At 33.6% G+C, this 23926-nt stretch overlaps 1 protein-coding gene across 1 annotated transcript in view; it reads right to left on the minus strand.

Moving 5' to 3' along the window:
• The window catches only part of LOC116336959 (D(2)-like dopamine receptor), a 64021-nt gene extending 41462 nt beyond the window's left edge, over positions 1-22559 (minus strand). The window contains exon 1 of the mRNA XM_031761199.1: positions 22288-22559. The gene's annotated coding sequence lies outside the window, so the exon portion shown is untranslated. The remainder of the gene's footprint in view (positions 1-22287) is intronic.
• Positions 22560-23926: the final 1367 nt, after the last annotated feature.

The raw sequence follows: 23926 nt of genomic DNA on the forward strand, positions 1-23926 counted from the left end.
GCATCCTAAATATTCACTATCACGTGCACACCTCGACACCGACCGTAAGGACGGGCGAGAATGAAAAATGTGACATTTTCACAAAATTTATTATGTTCACTTTGTAAAAGTGAAACCATTTAATTAAAAGGTGCAAATCAGGGCAAAAATGTTGGTATTTGAATCTCATCCTCGAACTGCGACATTATCGCTAGTTTTTTACCCTTCCTTACGCTTGCTCGTTCGCTTTTCATTGATGGATTGTATTTTACTTTGTGTGCTGAGTGCGCATCGCACATAATATTAATAATCATAAAGCCATTTCAAGGAAATGCTAAAGCTGATCTTGGCTTCTCGACTGACAAAATGCGAACTTGGATTTTAAACACGCCATACAAAATAATTGGAAAGTGTTGACACAAAACAACAAAATCGACAACAAGTTGCACATTTTAATGATTTAATCTAGTCTATAGGTTGATCGACGAGTTAGGGGTTTCATTTTATTGCATTGCCTGGTGCAAGTAATACCATTTTCATTTTCAATCAATCAGTCAGCTATTCAATTAAATAGATTGTGTTTAAGAAATTCAATGTTATTGTACGATATTATTTGAACGAACAATTTTCCGAAGATTCCGAAAATCAATCTATTTTGCATTTGATGAGTGAAATTCCATTTAATTCCACAGACTTGTGTCGTAGAACATCGAAGCAGTTTAATGTAAATATTGAATTGGTTTAGGAAATATCTAACATTCCGATTCATTTTATTTACCCAGATTGTTTCCCGAAATCCGCTTCAAGCATTTCAATCGAACGATTTCAATTCAGCTTATAAATGCTCTATCGTTTCATTTACCGCAACATCTACAGAAGATGAATCCCAATACAAAACCACACTAAATCACATTGCTCGAAGTGTTGGCGATGAACTTATTGAATTTCGAAAACAACAACAACACCAACAACAACAGAAAAATTGAATAATAACCACTAACATTGTCGAAACGATGATTTGAAATTTTGCCTTGTTGTGATAGAGTTTGACTGTCTTTCTCGTTTAATGTTGCGTCACTTCTGGCGAAATACGATATTACTTGTATGTTTGCATTGGGCGTACCACCATCGAAACGCATCGTGGGGCGTAGGGTACATGTGAATAAGCTTTGCCGAAAAACGGAACAAAGGACATTTAATGAAATGACAATTTAGTCATTTATTGAATTTTGTTATTAACCAAATATCGAATTTCTCGTGTCATTTTCACAAAGCGATTGAAACGATGTACGCAAACACAATGAATAGAAAATGTTGCTCATAAAGTCGACAACCATATCGATTCATACAATACCATTGTTTGATCCATTAAACGAATGACTTCAATCCTATTCATTGGTCGTTCGTTGTTGAAGAGATTTCACTTACGTTTGATTTTAAATATATTTACTCTTTAAGCGTTAATTAATATACATATCGGTTGACTTTATATTAATATTGACTTGATGGTTGAACGATGCCATTTTCATTGTTAAAGGCATTCATTTTCATTTTCACATCTTCACTTCTTTTCACTGGTGATTATTTAATGGGATACATATTATGCCATTTTATATGTCCTTTCCATGCCTGTATTTCGTTAAATGAACATTAATTTGATTAAATTAACTAGTTCGCACACGTGGAAACTTACTTCGCATCATACTTTCCATCACATTCTTAAAATTTGCATAAAAATGGCATCAAATCTAGGGGAAAATGACTCGTTGTATAGATTACTAGTAAGTTTTTCAACGTCAATTGAAAATCGCAGAATGTTGTAAATGGTAATAAATGTTAGTCATCTTGAATCAGATAAAAAATAATTTGTATAAATAATTCGAGCAGGTTTTCGGTGAAAAAATACCAAGAACTATAAATTCGTCTAATTAAACGTCATTTTTGAAAGAGTCGGTTTTGATAGTGAATAATCAGTAATAAGTATGAGTGTTGAGAGCGATGCTTCAATATCAAAATCAGTTCTTTTAAGGATATTGGATGATATCCAATTTACTAATTGGATTGGTAATTTTTATTTTAAAATACGTTCTACTTTTTTGTACAAATTATTTGCAGCGTGAGATGTAATTAAAAAAGTTGACCAGCGTTGTGTCATTTGACTACTACATGTGCGACTGTTTCGGCATGTTGACGCATATCGAACTTACAGCAGTGTGTTAATGTATGTGGACAAAGCGTAAGTTCGTATAAATTCTCATAAGTGACGTGCGATTTCATAAGTTCGTCTAAGTTTTTGTAAGTTTTTCGTACAATTCTATAGGTTTCGTCGAACTTATAAGTAGTCATTTTCCCCTAGCATCAAATGGCCAAAAAAATTCCATTGAATGTGTTATTTCGCACAAAGTAATATTTATGAATACAATACTCATAACTCATTGAGTATAAGGACATTTATTTTTCAAATAAATTCGGAGAGATACAATTTATGGCAATTTTTTTTAACATGAAAATCTGAACATAACGAATTGCGGTAGCATTTGACTCAATAGAAGGACATTGTATGAAGCTCGACCTTTTTTCTTTGTCGAAATTGAATATTCATTGACGAAACGCAAAAAGTTTTCTGATTGATTTTGGTTTATCAAATGATCTGAATTAAAACTTGTATCAAAACTCCAAATAAAACTTGGGGTAAAAAGTTTAGATATTTGTTACTGTGAAGTACTCATAACCTAGAGAAAATAACAATTGGTTCTTGTGTTCAACGAAGCGTTAATAATGGTTTTCAATATCACTTGAATTTGGTACATTTCTCCCCCAAACCAATCAGATAAATTGGAATATTTGCATAAATCGTTGGCTTATCATATCTATAGCTACATTTATTTCATTCGATCAATCGATTGAAAGGCTTGGAATCGGATAGACACCGTACAATCAAAGGTTAAACATCAAGTGATTGGGTGTTGTCATGTGTGCAAACGTACACATATGGCATATCTCAATAAAGCTTTTCAATTTCACTTTTTTCGAATGTACTTTCCGGATTGCCATTGTCAAGCATGCCATTCGATAACATAAAACAAATATAGACATTTTCACACAATCCACAGCGTTTTTTTTGCTGCTTTCGAAATATAAAACTGTGATGAAAGAATATTTTCTTTTTAAAATGGCATGTGTTATTTTATTTTTGATATTGTTATTTCAATTTTTCTATTCATTTGTTTTGTTGCCAGCTCATGCGTTGACTATTTGCTTGTATTCATCGGTTCAAAACAACTCAAACATTCAAAGCAGCGTAAATGCTTGATATTTCGTCGATGGAAAGCGTATTTTCCGAATTATGGAATATATACTGTTCGACACTGTACTGTTCTCAATTGAAATGGAGAGAAAAACGAGTATGTGTGCGTGTGGAAACAGAGTTGTTGCGTGTATATTTTCATTTTGTGTGATTTTTGTTGCGCGATATTTGCATATGAATTTCGTGAAGTTAACAACATGAAAATAACAACAATGCAATAAGTTAATCTGATAAAAGCTGAACAAATATAGAGAATGAATAAACCGAATAAATGTGATGAATGTGACAACAATGACGAAAATGTTGTAAACTTACTCCATTTTTGTACTTGTAAAAACTAAGGACGGTGGAATTTTCGTTTGTGAACAGACAACCATCCGTTTAACTATATTGTGTATTTCGATCGAAGACTCGATAAAAACGTTTATTGGCATTCAATTAGTTTTTGTGTATGTTAACTTTATGCGTACACCAACAAAGACGAAATTTTCCATCGCATTCAGCCGAACAAATTTAATTCGTAATTTATGGTGATTTTCTTCGCTTTTTTTTCCTAATTTAAATGGACGGGTATGATAAACATGTAGACGGAACCAAAAAAATTATCCAAACATGTGAATAATATATACACAGATATAGATTAGATTAGATTAGATTTTATTTACACCGCCAAATGCTGGCTGAACTTAGGTTTTTTACAAAATGTATAATATTGTATAGGTAACTTCAATAAGTTAATTTAATGTAAGTCTCAATTAGTTAAATATTCAAGTAGGTAGGTGAGTAGATAAATAAATAGATTGAATTAAATATAAATAATTTGTTTTTTAGATAGAAATATCACTGGATATTCAGTCAGAATAATTATGATATTGACATTGCATTATTTGATTCATTTTAATTCTTTTTTGTTTTCTAATTGCTAAATCCATGTTTGATGCATTGCACAATGTGTAGCAAGCCAGTCATTAGTAGGCACCCTCAGTCAGATCAAGTCAGTTCATGTTCCCATTGCGTTAGTTCCAGTTTCATCTATCCTCTGCGAAACGAAAAATTTCTTAGCTTTTTGAAATAAAATGAAAATTCAATGACAACCTGGGATTGTGCTCTCATTTTTTAAAGTGACCCAACGTTTCAATTCCGATAAAAAGAAAGCACAACAAAAACTCTCCAATTTATCAAAGTTGAGCCCATTGTCCAAATGCATCGTCTGGTAAACTTAGTAGTTTTTGTTTAAATGTGTGATGTGGTAATGTTGGATCAATGAACAATGCCGAATAATTGAAAGCTCTACACGCACTATTGAACGGTGAGAATGTTGAATGATCTGTTCGACAGAGATTGAGACGAATGAACTCTGGATTTCTCAATGTACGGGTTCCATTATTTAGTTGTAGTTTCCCTTGTAATTCAGGTGTGTTATATCTGCCACTAATGACTGAATGAATGAAAAGTATAGATGCATTCATTCTTCGACGGACCAAAGATTGTAGATCAAGTTTGAGACAACGATCGATGTATGGCGTTAGTTGATAGTTTTTGTTTTCGTTTTTATTGTTCAGTCTCTCTTGTATATCACCATTTAAAATCATAACGATCTGCTTTTGAGTTCGTTCAACAAACCTCTTGTGTGTGGAATGATGAGGTGACCAGATTGTACTGGCAAATTCGAGATTGGATCTAACTAAAGCAAAGTACAGAATTTTGATGATGTCATTATCAAAATAATATGACTGCCGTTTAACAAATTGTAACGCAGCATTTGACTTGTTGCACACAAATTCTATGTGGGTGTTAAAATCCATTTTGCTGTCAAAAATTATTCCCAAATCACGCATTTCACTTACTCGAACGATCGTTTGATCTTTTAATGAGTAGTTATTCAAAATTGGATTCCTTTTCGTGTAGAAAGACATTATTTTGCACTTAGAAAGATTTAGTTTCAAGTCATTGACATCACACCATGCAAGAAATTCATCAATAGCTGCTTGAAGTCTAAGTACATCTTTATAACTCTTTACCTCAATAGCCAGTTTTTTATCATCCGCGAAATTAAGTGAATGAACGCCGGGTATTTGCGTGTTAGAGTCATCAAAAAATACAATGAAGAGCAAAGGACCCAAAATGGTCCCCTGCCCAACGCCCGATGAAACATTGAATGGATCTGATTTAAATGATCCAACCTTTACATATTGTTTCCTCATATTCAAATATGAGTTTAGCCATAAAAGTGTACCATTTGAAATTCTATACTTTGCCATTTTCATTATCAACTTATTCGGATTGACAGAGTCGAATGCCTTGCTTATATCTGCATAGAATACATCCAACTGTGATTTGTTCTCAAATGCATCATGTCCCATGGTTGTCATTTGCATCAAATTAGTTTCAATGTTTCTACTAGAGACAAAACCATGCTGATTCGAAGAAATTCTGCTAGATATAACTAGTTTTAATTGATTATAAACCACCCGTTCAAATACTTTGGCCAATCCAGGAAGTATATTCACACCCCTATAATTTTCTACATTGCTTCGTTTACCGGCTTTAAATATCGGGGTAATTTGACCCATTTTGAAACTCTCTGGATAGATTCCGTCATCCAAGGAACGAGAAAATAAAATACTCAGGGGTTCAGCAAGCACATCAGCACATTGTCTCAAAAAGAATGGCGACACTCGATCAAATCCCGAACCTTTGTTCAAGTCTAATGATACTAAAACTGTGTAGACCGCCTCTCTATTGATCACAATATTGTAACAATTGTTGTCGCATCTCCCTTGAAGATAAGACTGTATATCAAAGTCATCGTGATCATAATTCGAATACACATTTTGAAAAAATTTAGAAAAAAGTTCAACTTTTTCACCGTCCGACGAAGCTTGTTGATCCTTATAATAAACCGTTTGAGGTACTGAATTTGATACTCGTTTGCTGTTGATATGCCTCCAGAATGATTTCGGGTCCGTTTTCAGACTGCATGCCTGTTCACGAAGAAAGTTGCTGAAAAGCTCTTTGCGATATGACTCATAATTTTCTCTGGCAACAAGAAACAATTCTTCATTTATTTGTTTATCTTCGGCGAAGTCCGAGATTTTTGAGTTTTTTAACCTTTTATAATGTTTATTTCGTTGATTCTTTAGTGAAGCCAAGCGTTTATTGCACCATTTTGGTTTATTTCCTAAGCGAACTGTAGTAGATGGTATGAATTTTTCGAACGTATCATAAATAATTATATACACAAATATATACAAATTACACACGCAACTCAACTCGATTATGGATGATGCATGAGCATAATGAACAACAATTGCCGAAGTGTGCCGAAGTCATAAGCGCCCAACTCAATTTCAATCACCACACAAACTCGGGGACATATTATCCCGTGAAATAGGTTTAAATATTGTGTGTCTTCTCTCAGTCCGTACGCATTTTTTTTATATTTGCATTTGGAAGATCTTTTTGAACCGACATTTTGTATGTGAAACATTTTTCCTGTGAATAAAATGTTAAATATCTTGGGTTCTATCATTGTCATGGCTCAACCTATCAATATTTCGTCTATTATTTTGGAACTAACGCCCACCTTGAATGCTGTGTTAACATTTTGTCATCAAAGTTTTTCTATAAAAATATTGAATATAGATCAAAATTCACCGTTAAAATGACTATTTTTAGTATTTAAGTTACTAGATATTTGTTTTGCTAAACTACTGAAAAAATCGATTGCGGTCTGTGGCAACATCAATTCAAATTGATTGAAATATTTGAATCATCCATTGGAAACTATTTCAAAGAATCCGCAAATATTTTCGCGGTAACAATGATATGTCGTCATAAAATGAATCCATTTTTGAGAATTATGCAATCCAAACCGAATGGCGTTTGGCAATTTTATGGTCTTTCCACAAATGGGGCACACTTTTCATCTCCTCTCTTTATGATAGTTTGATTCTTTTCACATCGAAATATTATTCGATACACTTTTCATCGAGGATGGAAAAAAGTATTTTCGAACATGATATTGGTACTATCAATTTAGTGTTTGTATACAATTTTATTGGATTTTTTTTACCTTAGCACCTCATTTTTTACTGATTTTTGGCCAAATTTTTTATTGAAAACAAACAAAAATGTGGATTCGATCTAAAATACAAAAAAAAAATGCCGAAGGGTATTTTACTTGGAAAAAAATTCAGGTAACATTCAAACATCCGGTTCATGGATAATAAAAATATTTCTTCGCTTGCTGTGGGCCAATGGATGTATCCGTTTTACGTAATTTTGGATTCATCAGAATTGTATATCATCATCCGTATTGCATCAATATTTGCGTCAATAACCGTGGTTAAAATATAATGGAATTTGGTATTTTTTTTATTTCTATTACTTTGTATGAATATGAAAACCATTCGACTTTTCTCTTTGACCCAATTTCTATCTACCATACTTAATGCATCAACTATGCATATTGGTAACTCGAAAAAAATATCAATTCTTTTCGGTCATATAAAATGTCATCAAGTTTTAAGTTTTCTATTCATATGCAAACAACGTTTGCTTCATCATTTGCGAATTCTAAATGAATATCAGATGCATTAAACGGTACGAACGGAAATGGTATGCCGAACAAACAAACCTAGAGTGATACTTTCAATGCAGACATGCTGCAGGATGCAAAATGCACAACATTCTTAAGATACTTTTCTCTTGAAATCAGATGCTTTTGAACAAAGGTTTGTTTAGTCAAAAAAACATTCAAATTGAAAAAAATCACATCGAAAGTCGTGCCTGTAGTCATTTCTCGGTATGGGTAAGCTTGAGTGCATATTCAAATGGTTGTAAGTTGAATTAAAAGACCAAAATGGTAAATGTAGTGAATTCCCATGTTCAGATGAAAAAAATGCGCATACTTTGGTGCAATTATATCGACGTAACGCATATTGAAATGACTGAAGTAAAATCTGTACGAAGTTTTTTTCAAAAAATTCCACAAAAATAATGATTGAGCTCTTCAAACATTTCCATGTATCCAATTTAAATTTTACCGAGTTTAAGGAATTCAATTAAAGAGTCTTTGCTGAACATTCTATGACAAAGAAATTGTGCATGAGGTAAAATTCAACCTATACTGTTTACACTCACATTCTCCCTTTCGTTTCTTTTCTCGCTCTCTTGATCATAGATGATGACGTAATTTTTTTAGGGGGATCCCTGGAAAAATCCATGGAGAGTCCCTGACGATGTCAACAATTTGTACGAAATGAGGTTTTGCTCTTCACTTTTTTGGCGAAAATCCCTAGCAAATCGAAAGAATTTTTCAACTCCAAATTCTCTAGCAAATGAGGATAAAATCGTTTTTTTTTTGCTTTTCACTTTTTCATCGAAAATCCATAAGAAATCTAAAGAATTTTCCTACTTCAAATTGTCTTGCAAATCCAAAAATGACAAGAAAATCGTTTTTTTTATTGGGAAGTCACTTTTTGAGGCGAAAATCCCTAGCAAATCGGGAGAATTTTCTCGGCCAAAAAAAGTGAAGAGCAAAAAAAAGGTCCTCATTTCCAAAATTGTTGAGGGTTCCCAAAAATATTTTAGGGAGGGGTCATCCGACCCCTAGGAACCCTCATCATCACCTATGCTCTTGATGGTTCTTTCGTTTGTGTTTACATGAGAATTTCTCATTTCATCGTTTAATTGCAATTAAATTGAAAATGTTATAAACTTCTATGACCGCAACTCATTTTCAGTGATAAAAGAGCCATGTCATTTTAAGAGATTTAGCTGCTTTTGATGGTTGCCTTTTTCTCGGAATTTTATGTAATACAAACTGTTGATGATTTTTGTTGTTGTTGGGCGCGTGCATCAATGTAAATCCGAAAAGATGTCCTTGCCACATGCTCATTTTGCTCGTCGTTCTTTTTATTGATGTCTTTTTTTTGCGCTAATTATTCCGTGTGAAATTCAGTTATTCTAAAGTGAATTTGAAACGGTACAAAATGTGAAGTTAATGAGTCTCATTGTTTTGTCTGCGTTGTTTGTTGGCTTTTTTGAGAAAGTTTTGCCTGTGTAAAATGTTTGCTTCCATGGGGTTTATGCAATCATCCACGCATAGCGTCGAGTGAATGATTCGTACCTCAATGCAAACAGTTCATGTGGTTTTTGCTTTTAAATTGGATTATTTTTGATGTAAGCTTGATGGTTGTGAGTACGTTATCACATAGAAAAAAACAGCTCCATTCGTAATCCATTCAAAAAGTGGCAGAAAAAAACGAAGTTGAGTGACAGCACTCATGAAAACAATACACATTTGATTCTTGGCATCCAAGCAAATGAAGTTAGTGAAACATAATCGCAAACGGTTTTTTCTTCGTTCTGGCACTTGCAGCCGTCTCGTAGATATTGGTTTTGTTCTTTTTTGGGGGGCGCTGACGTGGTTTTTTTTTGTAATGAAAAACGTTCGTTCGGTTTTGCGGTGTGAATGGGAAATTTGATGTGTGTAACACTAACACACAGAGAGATTGTAGCATTGCAAGTTTATAAATTCGCATCGTGTCGAACTGAAGTGTCGACCGCATCTACCAGATGGAACATCTTAATGATGAGACTTGATGTACTTTTGTATGATACAACCAATAGATTTTGAGATGATTCACAATGGCCACGTAATTTCAACATTTGCGATAAAAATTTCGTTATACGTATGTGATACCCATTTCTCAATGGGTTCACCACCATTTGTTGTTGTTGTTTTTTTATCGTATTCGGTTTTCGCAAACAATTTCTCACACATTCCGAAGTGGATTGCGTGAAGAAATTGTAATTCATCCCAATTACGGTTGTGGCTGTGCAATGCCAACGCAACCAATTTATTTATTGATTCCAACCGACCAATTTGGATCAGAGAATACATTGAGCATTTCATTTGTCTCAGTGGATTCGCTTATTGATGGTGGTGTGTGTGTTGAGCGCATCAAGACAAAAGCGACAAATTCTCATGGCAAAACGATTGCACGCAAAATTATGGCAACCATGTTAAACAAAATGAATGCGCATTATTCTCATACATAATAAAATATAATCACATCGACAAATGTGAACAATGGGAGCCTTTTTCCAACAAAAACGGTATGTTTTAACGTAAATAAGATCATAACTGCGTAAATAACCGAAGATGACGATGAAGAAAAAGAAAAAATGTTATCAGAACTGAAAACGACAATGTTATTTACGCCATTATTCAATCCATGACGTTGAGAAATTAAACAAATGTTGACAACCATTTTTCGTTTGTTAATAGTACATGCATGCGTGCCTCAATTGAAAAGTTAGTCCACCATTGTTTTCAAACACACACACACACACACACACATCCTTGAAATACATGTCGACAATTAAAATACCGTGTGCTTTTTTTCCATCAATTTTTAAATTTCCGTCCGTTTCCGTCAAATTCTTATGTATAATGGACAAATAAATGGGATTCATTATTTAAATACACTTGCAAACAAAGGTTTTGTACAACCGGCTAAGCCTATGAAGAGACAAAATGCGAATTCCCCTCATCTGTGCCATCTTGTATTCCATAGTTGAACTCAATTTAGTTACAATGAATTGAATCGAAAAAGAGAAAAAAACAACAACAGTAACATGGCTACATAGATCTGTTGACCAGTGAGATACGTATAGCAATGGAATGAAAGAATGAAGAAAGCGTATATGTGTATGTATGCATCAGCACGCATAGATGTACAGCTCTGTGTGGCCGTGCTATTGTTGTTGTTTTTTCACTTTTTCATTTCAATGCTACAGAATTAAATTCAGTTTTTGCATCTAATTCACACTAAAATCAGATGGCGCTCATTAGCGAGATTCGCAAAAAAAAGTCTCCAATCTCATACAAATATACACCGGCTGGTTTTGTATCAATTAAAAGAAACAATTATATTTAACTTGTTAAATTTAGCAGCGGAATAAATTAAAAATTGAATTTTCCGTCGAATTTCATTTATTCGCAGAGCTTAGATGATTTTTTTTTGTGTGTTTATGCAGAAATGTTCCTTATATTCATTGTCGTTACACGCATCTTACGTTATTCTTTATAATTTTACGCCACCGTTACTGTGTTGATCTCGTATTTTACACAACGGATTTAACGGTTCAACGGACAGTATTCGTTGTGTGTAACACGAAAGTCTGGAGGCCGTTTTTTTTGTTCTCTCACCAAAGGACCTTTTTTTCTCAAAATTGTTTTATTTGTATGTATGTGTGTTTGGTAGCAATTTTCATTTTATGCGTCTTCAGCCAAAAAAACAGCGATACAATACAAATTCTTTGAAATAATAAAAACGAAACAAACCGTGGACTTGTACAAATACAGTGCGCTGGGCTTGTAACAATCTTTTATTTGGTTTGATGTTTTATTCATCGTTTGTATTCAAGTTCGGAGCAAATTCTGTTTCTCACCAGTATCATCATCATCATTGTGATCGTTGTCAGCACCATCAGCCGGAATGATTATTATTATTATTTTTATAGGATAACGCACGAATTCTTAATTTCACTTCCGTCTTAAGATCCAGACAATAGAAGAATATTTTAGGTTTAAGACAAAAAAGAAACATCGCGAAGGAGAAAAAATGATGGCGCCCTTTCCGCTATTCATTTCTTTAGACATTATACACCAAATGCCAGGCCAAAAAAACCATTGCATTATGATCCATATATATTTATTTGTATTCATTGTGGGCTTTTGGCTTCTCATCTTTTCACGTATTTAATGATGTTAAGGGAGATTTTCCGTCGGGCGCTTTTGGTCGTCGAAAATTCTTTCTTTTGTTTTTTTTTATCTATTTAGTTCGTAAGACATATCTGAAGCCATGAACTTTGTGTTCGTTCGCAATAAATTTTGATACACATCGGAGCAAAAGAGTCTCGAAAAAGAGAAGAAAAAAAAGAAACAAATAAAAACCTATCACGATGGATAAGATAAAAACACCAGAATCGTTCAAGTCGTGAGATAGAAAGAGAAAGGAAAGCAAAAAGAAATAGACAATGATGCCGGGAAGGAAAGAGTAAGTTTATCAACTTGCTGGCTCTTTGTAAGAGTGCAACGTCAACATGTAGTAAGAGCATTTTCCGTTGTGGACAATTCGATAACTTATGGGTTTCTTGTCTGATTTTTGGTCGATTTCGCCGAATAACATATAATCGTATCGCATTTTTCATTATTATTATGCTCTGTTCTGCTTCGATTATGTCGCCGCGTCACATTAGCTCTGTCGTTCTCAGAACAAATCTCAAATCTTTCGGTAGAATCAAAGAAATGCTTACTTAACCATCCAAAATGCTTTCAATTTTCGCTTATATCAAGGTTGGATAAATGTTCATTGCCCATTGAGTTAAGTCCCAAGGTTTTCGCACTGTTTTCTGATTGAATCGATTCCAAACTTTTCTCTTCAAAATGATTATGCACGCGCGCGCACACCCCCCACACAGCACTTTCGGGTGCAAGAAATACCATTCAGCCAATTATTATTTGATGCTTCAGCATGAAACATAAAAAATTTTTAAAATTGCAAATATAAATTCAAAAGCACTTTTCTAGCATCGTTTCACTATGAATGAACCATTGTGGTGTGAAAAAGTTTTTGTTCAGCGCACGAACAGAAAAAAACAGCAACAGAGGAACGAAACTCAAGTGCGCTTTAAAGCGGATCACGGGGATGCTGGGAAAATAAATGGAATTTACTTGACAATGAAAGATTCAACAATTTCTTGCCCCCTCCGACGAAAATTATTTGTTGAAAAAAAGCGTAGCAAATGAATGCGTGTGTGTTTTCTTTTAGTATTTGCATACATCGTCTTACGACACATATACTCAACCAGACGCTGTCAAAGTACAATTTAAGCACACGCACCGTGATTCAAACAGATAGGTTCCCATATACAATGCGATATAAATGCTATATTAGCTTTTTTGTCATGTTTTTGTAATAGTAAAAGTGTTTTCAATATCTCGACGAGTCGACTTTTTTTGGTTGGGGGGCTTTGTCGTTGTTGTTTCGATGGTAAGGTGTTTCTTTCCATCCACAATAATATATTCCAAAGTTTGTGCGTGGATGATGTATTTGCATATTACGATCGCGGGCGTATACACATGTCTATTTATTTAAAGGAGATAAATGTTAAAGTCAAAGAATGAAGAACAGATACATTGTTTGGCTTTGTGCTATGAAACGACATTTGCTGTTCACAGTTTATTTTATTTTTTCTGAAAAAGTTGTTTTTGCTACGAAAATCAACTTTATTTGCATAAACGAAGTAATACGCATTTTACAATAAATTACTTGTACGCAGTTGGAACTTTTTTCTCTCGTATTGCATCATAAACTCAAAATCAGCCACACATTTTTTTCATATCCATACAAATGAGTTTGGAGAAATGGATGCTGCAACATTTTGAAACTTCATTGCAATTCAAATAAGATTGTGATTGAAAATCCGTTTCAATAGAACATTTTTCAAGAAAAATTGCTTTATGTAAAAATTCAACTTGTTTTTTTTTCGAGTAAAGAATATGCATGAGCAATGTAAAAAGAAATTAGTTTCAATTTCCTATTTGTAATCGACTGGAATATTTCAATAATAAGCGCTTGCGTGTGACATCCCATGCTGTTTTAAATGGTTCAATATTTTTGAATGTGGTCGACATTCAATAGCATACACAATCGAACCCATCCATTTAAATTCTCAGCCAAAGCGATTGACAAAAATTGACTAGAGAGAGAGAGAGAGAGAGAGAGAGAGAGATATCCGTTAATACGGACTTCTTGCCGAAGACATTATGGTATCTGTATTACGTCTGTAATTTTGTTTATCTTAAATTCTTCGTCATTTCAACGATTTGAATATTGAATATTTTACGAAAAATTCCAGACTTATAAAATTGTACATGTTTACACAAAGAAAAAAACCAAAATCAATGCATTAGAATGATAAGATCTGCTCTTTTCAATGTCGAAATATTAGACTTATAGGAATTTGTTCAATTCTTTTGTATGCTTTCGACCTTCTTTTTGCTTCTTTATCAATCGCATAATTCTTTTACGTTACTTTTTTTTGTCCTTGGTGTATTATTATTCATTTATATAAAGTGCCAAAGCCCAAGATACCAAATAGATAAAAAAAAGTAAATATCGTGTAGATATTTTGATATCCCTGTTCATTTTTTTTTGGGGGCAAAAATAGTCAAAAGGAAAGAAAAATGATTCACAAACAACAATCGAACCGCGCCGAATTTCGAATAATAAAATGGCATCTCAAAAGCCAAGTGAAATAAAATGATGAAATTTCCTGTGATGAGAAAATATGCATATATGAATCAATTGATGAAAGAAAAAAACAGACATCACCCGACAACAAAATAGATTCTCGAGGGCAACAATATTATCGACTAAGGTAAACTCATCTCTCCTAATAAAGAAGTGAAATATATGCAAACGCATTGAATCCACCTTAAATAACATCTCATTGATATTGACTACTGCTGCCATACATGGGCACAGGGGGTGTTAAATCGGATAACCCCCCTCTTAAATCGTCCGAGCTAGCCCCTCCCCGACGGCAGCAGAGAAATCTTCCGATTTGCTAGGGATTTCACAGGAAAGTGAAGACCTTTTTTTTGCTAATCAACTTTAGAAATGGAAGAAAATCTTTGAAATTGCGAAAAATTCTTTCGATTTGCTAGGGTTTTTGATTGGCTGATGGACCCCCCCCCCCCTTAAATTTTCTGTGTTTTTCTTGGGGCGCGAAAAAATATTTCACACACATAAAAAAAATGTACAGAAATTTACATCCTTTTTGCGGTAACCAACCAAGTTGGTTGTTTTGAACATTCATTTTTTCCCGTGCTGTTGCCGCTGTTGCCGCTGTTGCCGGATACATTTTCGGAGGATTGGAATATTTAAATAACCTAGCAGGATGTCGCACACTTCATCATGAATCCATCATCATGTGCATAAATCAAATGAATTCACAGGGTAAGTTGTTTCACTGTATTATCATCCAAACTGATACGATTGCCGCAAACATTCAGTGTGTGATAAGTATACGTTTCACATGTATGTAAAACAAGTGATATTCGGTCGATGTGGGTATAAGTTTACAATATTTGCATATGAAAACTAATATCAATGAATTCACATATTTTGCGAGTATTTCAGTAATTTCATATGCAGATTCTAAGTTTCAGGATATATGTTTGTCTATGGTAATTGTGTTGATTGCTTTTCTCTATCTTTTGCTGTCATGTTTTCAAAATGCATCAACCAAAAGACTTAAAACATTTACAATAAAAACATTTACAGAAGCTGCAGTCAATATATTAATATATTTATTCAATGTATGGAATATGAGGCGTACGATTCGCTATGAATCGAGAATGAAAACTCAATTGCATTTCGCATGCACTATGGAAAATGGGCATGCATTGAACAGTAGGGGATTCGATTATTTTGGAAAACTAATTTTCACCAGATATTGGTTCCGAACTCGCACTCTGTGTATAATGTAATTCTAAGAGCCCAATTATTGACAAACATTGGACTATTCCAATCTCGAAATTGTGATCAATATTTTATTTAATAAAAAATTAAATTCATCTGCGGTTGAAGTGTAACCCAAACATAAATTCATTCTTTACGGAAATATGAATATGTTGAAAAAGAACTGTAGATAATAAAGTACTAATGGTGTTACACATTATCTTTGTCCTTGTATTTCATATAAGGTCTTATGGATTGCAATAAGAATCATTAAGTTTCAAAATCCGAAGAATGGTGTTAACACAATTGCGAAACCCCGACCATTTGTACAATTTGAATTTATTTACATGTCCCCGTGTATATTCGCGCCAGCGTCTGCGTATCAATGTGTTGTGTGTGTTAAGCACAGCAATGGGAAATAGTGTATTCATGTTTAACTTATCTGCATATGAAAAGCATTGCGTTCAATGGGCAATGGAACAACTTAAACTGTACAACGCTACAGCGTATTTTGTCATATTCGTCGACTTTACATTCCGTTTTTGAACTAGTTTCATTGAGTTTGTAGGTTGTTAATGCATTTAGATGGTTTATTATGATAAGTTGGCGATGACTATGGCGAGTATCGTATCCATATGACAGCGAATGCGAATCCACACAAACAAAATGGTTCAAGTTCATGCAACATGTTCTAATGTGTCAACTTTCTGTTTGAATGAACGATAATTGCGGTGTAAATTCTGTGGGTGCGTGTGTGTGTGTGCGTGGGGCTGTTTTTGTTGAAAACTGTAGAATCCCACACAATTTCGATCTGACTACACGACACCAAATTATACCGAGCTAATGTTTTATGCAGCATACACTGAATCAAATAGCATGCAATCTAACCAAGCAACAAAACAACCAACCAAACTAATGTATAACGCGACTTTGTTTCTGTCCTACTTTTTTCAAGCGCTTCGTTCAATTGTGTATATGCTTCGAATGAAATGAAGATTTCATTCTATTATGCTCTTCAGATAAGCTTTGCTACGCATACTTGTGCCCAGATCATTTTTTTTTTCTTTTCTTCGCTCACTTCAAATTCAATGCGAACAATTCAGCATATACAGCTTTTGCAACCACTTTTATCAACATTAATCCATCGCCATTTTTTTCAGCAACCCACTTTTTCGATTGATCGACCGCTACTGTTGCTACTGCGGTGGCGGCGACGGCAAACTTAATCAACGTGGACGGAATTGTTCATTCCCAGAACTTTTCAAAACTCTCACAGCTTTTTCCAACAGAATTTTAATTTTTGCAGTAAGACATAAAACCATTAACTTTAATATCATTAATTGTGTATGCTTTTGCAACTGACAAATGTAAAAATGCATGAAAAGCAAATCACGTCGTATTTTGTACAAACGGTGTCCTTTTTTTTTCAAATATTTTAGTTGCACTTTTTTCGTCTCGTCGAACCCAAAACAGCATTACACGATTCAAGCAATTTCACTAATTTTGCTCGTACAACCCTTTTTATGGATTACATACGAAAATAACTCACAAAGAGAGAAACAAATTTTTCATTTGTTCAAATGTGCATGAGTGATGAATTGGCATGTTGCTGCTTTCGAAATAAACCAAACGATGTTCCCCCATAAAATGTCAAACATTTTTGTAGTTGAATTTCGTACGATTGATAGCCTCCAGATCCAGAGTACAAATGAGAAGAAGGAAAAAAACATGAAAACCGTCTGCCAAGATTTCTTCTGTTACCATTAATTTTGTGCGTTCAATTAAAAGGTGACTCGCCGAAATTACTTCGCTGCGGTTGACTTAAAGGTTGATTATGGGTGTTTTAGATTTCTTTTTTCGGTTTTATTTACCAAGAGATCTATGATAATTAAATTGTTTGAATTCTACAAAGTTTTTTCTTGCTATTTTGAATAATTGCATTAAAATTCGTGGTTCCATTTCTCTACAAAGCATCGACAATCGCGTGGCACGTGCAAAAATAAATTCACGTCTTGTATACAAACACACACATACCGCAAAAAATACTCACATCGTTCGATGTGTGGATAGACTCGCTAATTTGATGTATTGCTTTGCTAAGAATTCCTCCACATCAAATACAGATATAATAAATAAAAGACAGATTTGACTGAATATAGAAGAAAAGTTGTACGCCATTTTTCAAGCTTGATTGAACTTATTGCGGCAGAAGAAATAATGGTCACACCAGAATGCATTAGGGGTTCACCAGCCTAGGTAATAACTTTGTTTAATGATGTTTTATGTAATAATGATAAAAATTGTTATCAACAGTATCATATATGGATGACAAAAACAAACGCCACAATATGCAAAAGGTCGACTCTTCATTGCTCGTATACAGCATTGAAATGTATGGAATTTGGGGGCGGACAAGCCATTACCTACCAAAACGTAAATCGGAAGTTAATAGATATAATAACATTAATGTACAAACCATATTGTTTGGCAAGCGTCGAGATAACAAATACACGGATATTATCAAGTTTTTTTTCTTCTTGTGAAAACACTAATGATTGTCGTAATGTCACCGACATTTTTTTCCATGGCAGAGTTGTCAGTATCAATAATACTGGCGTTGTGTTACTTGTGCGGGGACATCAGAATGGTGTGGTTTTTCATTTAACATGGAAATAACCATAACAATATCACGACTTCGAAAACCAGCCAGTTGAAAAGGAATTTTTTTTAACGATCAATGGTCACTTATCTCGAATACATAACATTTAACGCTAATGGGAGCACTTCTACACCCAAAATATGTTTGCACAAAACATGGAAATTTCAAGTCACATACTTTAGATACACTACATTTGAAAATCGTCTCAAATTCAAGGCGAAGGTTTTTTTTTTTCGTTTTGTCTCTCTTTGTTCGACTGTGAACTATTTGCATTTAACAGAACATGAGCGCATCGAAGAAAAGGCAAAAAGCAAGCTCTTAGTGCCAGACGGTCTGTCATGAGATGAAATATGAGCCGAAATCTGTGGTACAAACTTGGCTGTGGTACGAGAATTACGTGCGAAAAATTGAACGGATTCTAAGTAAATACCTTGACGTTGTTTTTGTGCCAAAATAAAACTGTTTGGATAAACTCCCACAATACTACTAGACGGACATAGTAAAAGTTTTGTGTTTTTATAAACTTTTGTTTTTCGATTTTTTTCTTCTGTTTTCTTGCATCTGCTGGCCTTCTGGGAAATTTATCACTGAGTTTTGATCCAAACGTGCTCAGTAGTAAATACACATCTAATAAATGTCAGATTCATTTGAAATTTTCATTTTGTTTATATAAGCTTCGGAAGCTTGATGTCTGTACATGAAAAAAAAAATCTTCTGGCGAAAATGCTGCCTTTTCGATTTTCAGAAAAACTCAACAATTATTGTGGTGAACCATTTTCACCGATTTATGACAAAAATGAAAGTAAAACGATTCACATTCCCGACAATTCGACAAAAGTGACAGCAATGTGCAAAAGGAAAGAAAGGTGAAACATTCCATTTTGATGTATATAATAGCTACAGAATTCTAAAGCGTGAAAAATGGAGCATGTCACAACAATGAAATTTTTGTGCAAATTCTTTGTAAATTATGAAACATGTCCGTGTGCTATGCATTTACTGAACATAATTGAATAACGAGAGAAATAACTTCGAGTTAAATTTTAAAATAAAAGAAGATATATCTGTTAAATACGTTATGTGTTACCTTTTGGTTTTATATATTCGGATTTCCTGGCCGAAAACTTCATGGAATTTGATTTTAGTAAGAATAGGGAGTGAAGTTTTTTTAATTCTGTCTTCAGTTTTACTTTTAAATCTTTCAAACTTTGACACAAAACATATGACAAGTACTGGGATTTTCAATTGAAATCAGCTTTCCGACTATTTTTGAAAAATTATTTCAAAATCCTTTTTCGGGAGGGCTTTGTTGACCGATTTAAACAATTGAAATAAAAGATTTGATTTGATTCATTACGGAGAATTGTTGTGACATGTTCGAGCAAAGCTTAATTTGTACATTATTCAAAAGGGTAGGAAACGGTGTCGGTTTTCTACCATTTGAATTTTAATTTAATGTTTGTTTTATAAGCACAGGTTATAATGATATGACCGGTTCACCTTTCTCTTTTACATTAAACGAAATCAAAATAAAGAGTCTTACGGGAGTAAGACGAACTTTTCCGCACTGTGGTAGTTGTGTATTTTATTAAGAAAGTTCAAAATAATATTTGTTCGATTTTTCAAGCCTTTCAAGCGGCGTAAAGTCCGAGACCAAAAAATATGTTCCAACTTTGGCAACGAAATATTCTTTGATTTAATAGCAGAAGTACTCGAGAATAGATTTTTCACATTTTCATGATGAACCCATTTGTACGACATTTGAAAGTATTCTATTTTCTAACAAAACACTATAAAAAATATGTCTGACGTTAATTTTGCCATGAAAATTATTTTTGAAACACTTTTCATAACTAAAGTCACAAAAAATCTGGATTTTTATATGGGAGTCATGTCTGTATGCTACCTTAATGGTGTGAAACTTTGCACAGGCTATTTTTCTCACAAAAAAATAACATTCGGAGGGTTTGGAGAAATTTTAAGCAAAAGTAAGAGCACCTCCCATACAAAATATTCGTTTTTGATCCAAAAATTGAAAATTTTGTATGAGAGGTACCCCTAATTTTGATTGAAATCTCTTCAAACTTTCAGAATGTTATTTTTTTGTGTGAAAAATAGTCTGTGCAAATTTTTACGTCATTAAGGTAGCATACAGGCATGGCTCCCATACAAAAATTAAATTTTTCGCGATTTTTTCAAAGAAACTCTGTTAAAACTTAATTGTATCTCAAAATAAACATCGGATTCGGTTTTCTCGTGCCAAAAAACCCCCCAATACATATTTTTGAGTGTTTAAGTCTACATTAAGTATGACTTTTCGACGAAAATTGGACTCTTTTTCATAGGTATCACTACAGACATGAAATTTTTTTCCATCGACCAAAGTCGCTCAAAATCTAATGATTTCTATTCCTCGGGACCCCCAATCATCCCGTGAAGTCAGATTTTAAATAACTTTTCTGGGGGGTGAGATAATCGATGGACAAATTTTGCGTACGGCGGACAACGTACGACGTACGACGTACGACGTACGACGTACGACGTACGACGTACGACGTGGAACAGACCCACAACAACCATGCTCAAAACGGCCTGATTCGGGTTCTCTGACCTCAGAAACGTCCAGAAAACATGTTTTTGAGATGTCGTAAATTTTGACCCATTACAATACTTTCCCCTTTCACACTATGTGTGTGCGGAAAAGTAAAAGGTGTGTTTTGAATGTACTGCGGAAGAAGCTGAATGTGTTCAAATTAGGTGCGAATTTTTTCTCCTCATTTGTGCAGCAAAAAACGGTGTAACATTTACGCTTCGTAAAATCAGTTGAAAGAGTTTTATGAGAGCTTTTTGTTTTGGCCAATGGGCTCCAAGTCCATTGTGATTCGTATTTAAACGATTTGCAACATTTGAAAAGAATGTCGATTTAATTACTGTTTGAATTTGCGTGACTGAAATGTTTGACAAAAAGATGATTGATTTAAATTGTGACGACCACAAACATATTTCAACATTCTCATAAAGAGGAACGTCTCTTCAGTCAACAGTTAAAAGTTAGGGTTTCAAGAAAAATGGTTCAGTTGGCAAAAGGTTTTTTTTGTCCGATAAATATGTGAACTTTGATGCGTCAATGGTATGAAAATTTAATTTGATTTTTGCCACATCACACGAATTTGCTACAAAATTCAGTCACACGTGAAAAAGTGATTTAATTTCACGAGAAATTCGGTACAATGTTCAAATTATTTGATTAAGGTCACCCATTCAAAAAACACAAATATTTATGCTTCCAATGAACAATTATCTTCAAAATTCGCTTCTGCTTTCGTTGATGATATGAAGACGGTTGTATTTTTAAGTGACGCTGTTTGGAACAGAAGAAAATTGAAACCTTTTACCACTCGCATCAAAGCATAATACTTAAGCAATTGTTTTTGTTTTGTTTCTTTCGCCAACACACACTTACAGTTACGTGCTGAAAAATTTGAAGCTGTCATCGATCGAATTAAAATTGACGCTTGTTTCTCTATACTTCGACATATATACATTTTTTCAATAGACAATGTTTTCTATAGTTAATGGAATTATGAACGCAAAAAGTGAAACGGGGGCGGAAGAAAACAAAAATTGAATTTTCATTCAATATTTTTAAGGATCAATTATGTCATTTTCCAATAAAGATTATTATAAATAAATTAGAGAATTTTTCATTCTTTTTTCCCTCTCAATAATGATCAACGCACATTGAATTTCATCCGATTGATTTTATGTGACACAAATGTTATTAAATTAAAAGTGCTTACCTTTCTGCCAATTTTTTTTTGCTGCTATGAAAGTTAATTTAATATTATTTCGTTTGATGTTTGATGAGTCGTTTATCGAGTTTGACTTCTTTTTGGATCACACACAATAAATGCCACTTTCAAAATATGTACCAAACGTCTTGAAACGAAAATTTGCTCACAAGAAATCAAATGGAAAAGTTAAATAATCAAACGGAAAATAATATGTTTGAAAAGAGAAAATCTCAATTTCGATTAACTTTTTTTTTTCGTTCTTAAATTGTATTTGTTTATACAAGTCACTAGTTCTAATGGAATTTGGTATGGTTTTGAATTCACGTGTGAATATCGGTAAATTCAAACAAAAAAAATGAGGACGAACAATTTAGAGTTGTTGGTTGTTTCATGGCTGTTGATATACTGAATGCAAAACATCAGTCGTTCGAAAAGCTTGCCGCTCACGCAATAGCCTTTTTCATCCACGTTCACCCACATGCGGTGTGTTTTACACGTTTAAGGGGAAAATACTTTCACTGGCGTTTGTTTTTGTTATCATTTTTGTAGTCTGCACCGAACAAGAAATGTTAAACGTTAAGCTCTCGGTTTCATGGTGTATCGCGACGAAATCGGAGATTTACAAACCCTTACCGATTGAATCAACAGATGCCTTTTGCACATGAACACAGTCGGACGCACAAATTGTTACGCTGTTCAGGATACCCACCGGGACCAAATCCGTCGAACAAGTCGACGACAGCGCTTTGACAGGCGGGCCACATGGAAGACATTCCAATCCCTATTAACAAAACTAAACTTGACAGTTATTGTATTACATTTTGTACGAGATTTATATATTTAATAATATAAAAAAAAACAATGTGAATGTGAACAAAAAAGATAAAAAAATGATTATCGTGACGAACTATGTAATAAAATAAATATTACAATTCAATTACTCAGCGGCTAGTGTGATTTTATACGCCTATACCGCTGCAAAGCGGTACCAATATATACAAACACACAAAGGTCGATAGATAACATTTCTTTTTTTACACCTAACGACGGCTCTTTATTTTTGTTTTTATTTTATTTTCTTTATTTTCACTTATTTTTAGATTTTAATATTGTTTTTAATTTTTTAATTAACTTAAAAAAAAAAATTCATTAATAGGGATTGTAGTTTCATTCAATGAAGAAGTGAGACAAGGTTTTCATTTTCTTTTAAATATTTGTCATTTATTAAATAATAAAAATTAATAAAATAATCTATGAAATTGAAAAAAAAATTATGAAGCATTGTAAAGCGGCAACTGCTCTATGTTAATTTTTCAACTGGTTTCGATAGTGTCATTACAATGAATTGTGTTTGAATGCGATATTTATTTTGAAAAACGAATTATAAACAGACTTTCATTTTTTGCTAAATATATTGCAATAAATATTTCTATAGAATAAAAATATTTGATAGCTTTGAATGTATGCATGAGCCGAGATACGTGTGCTACACACTTCATTTCCCTTTCGAAACGAGATGTGTGACACTGCTGATTGTAATTTTTTTTATTTGCCATTGAAAAAAGGAAAAAACCATTGTGTTTATATTGTAGTGGCGCAAAAAAAAATTTTGTGATATTATACCAACCTTCCACTCTGCGTTTTT

Source organism: Contarinia nasturtii, unplaced genomic scaffold (genome assembly GCF_009176525.2).
Source record: "Contarinia nasturtii isolate CC-2019 unplaced genomic scaffold, AAFC_CNas_1.1 Cnas_scaffold_220, whole genome shotgun sequence".
NCBI lineage: Eukaryota > Metazoa > Arthropoda > Insecta > Diptera > Cecidomyiidae > Contarinia > Contarinia nasturtii.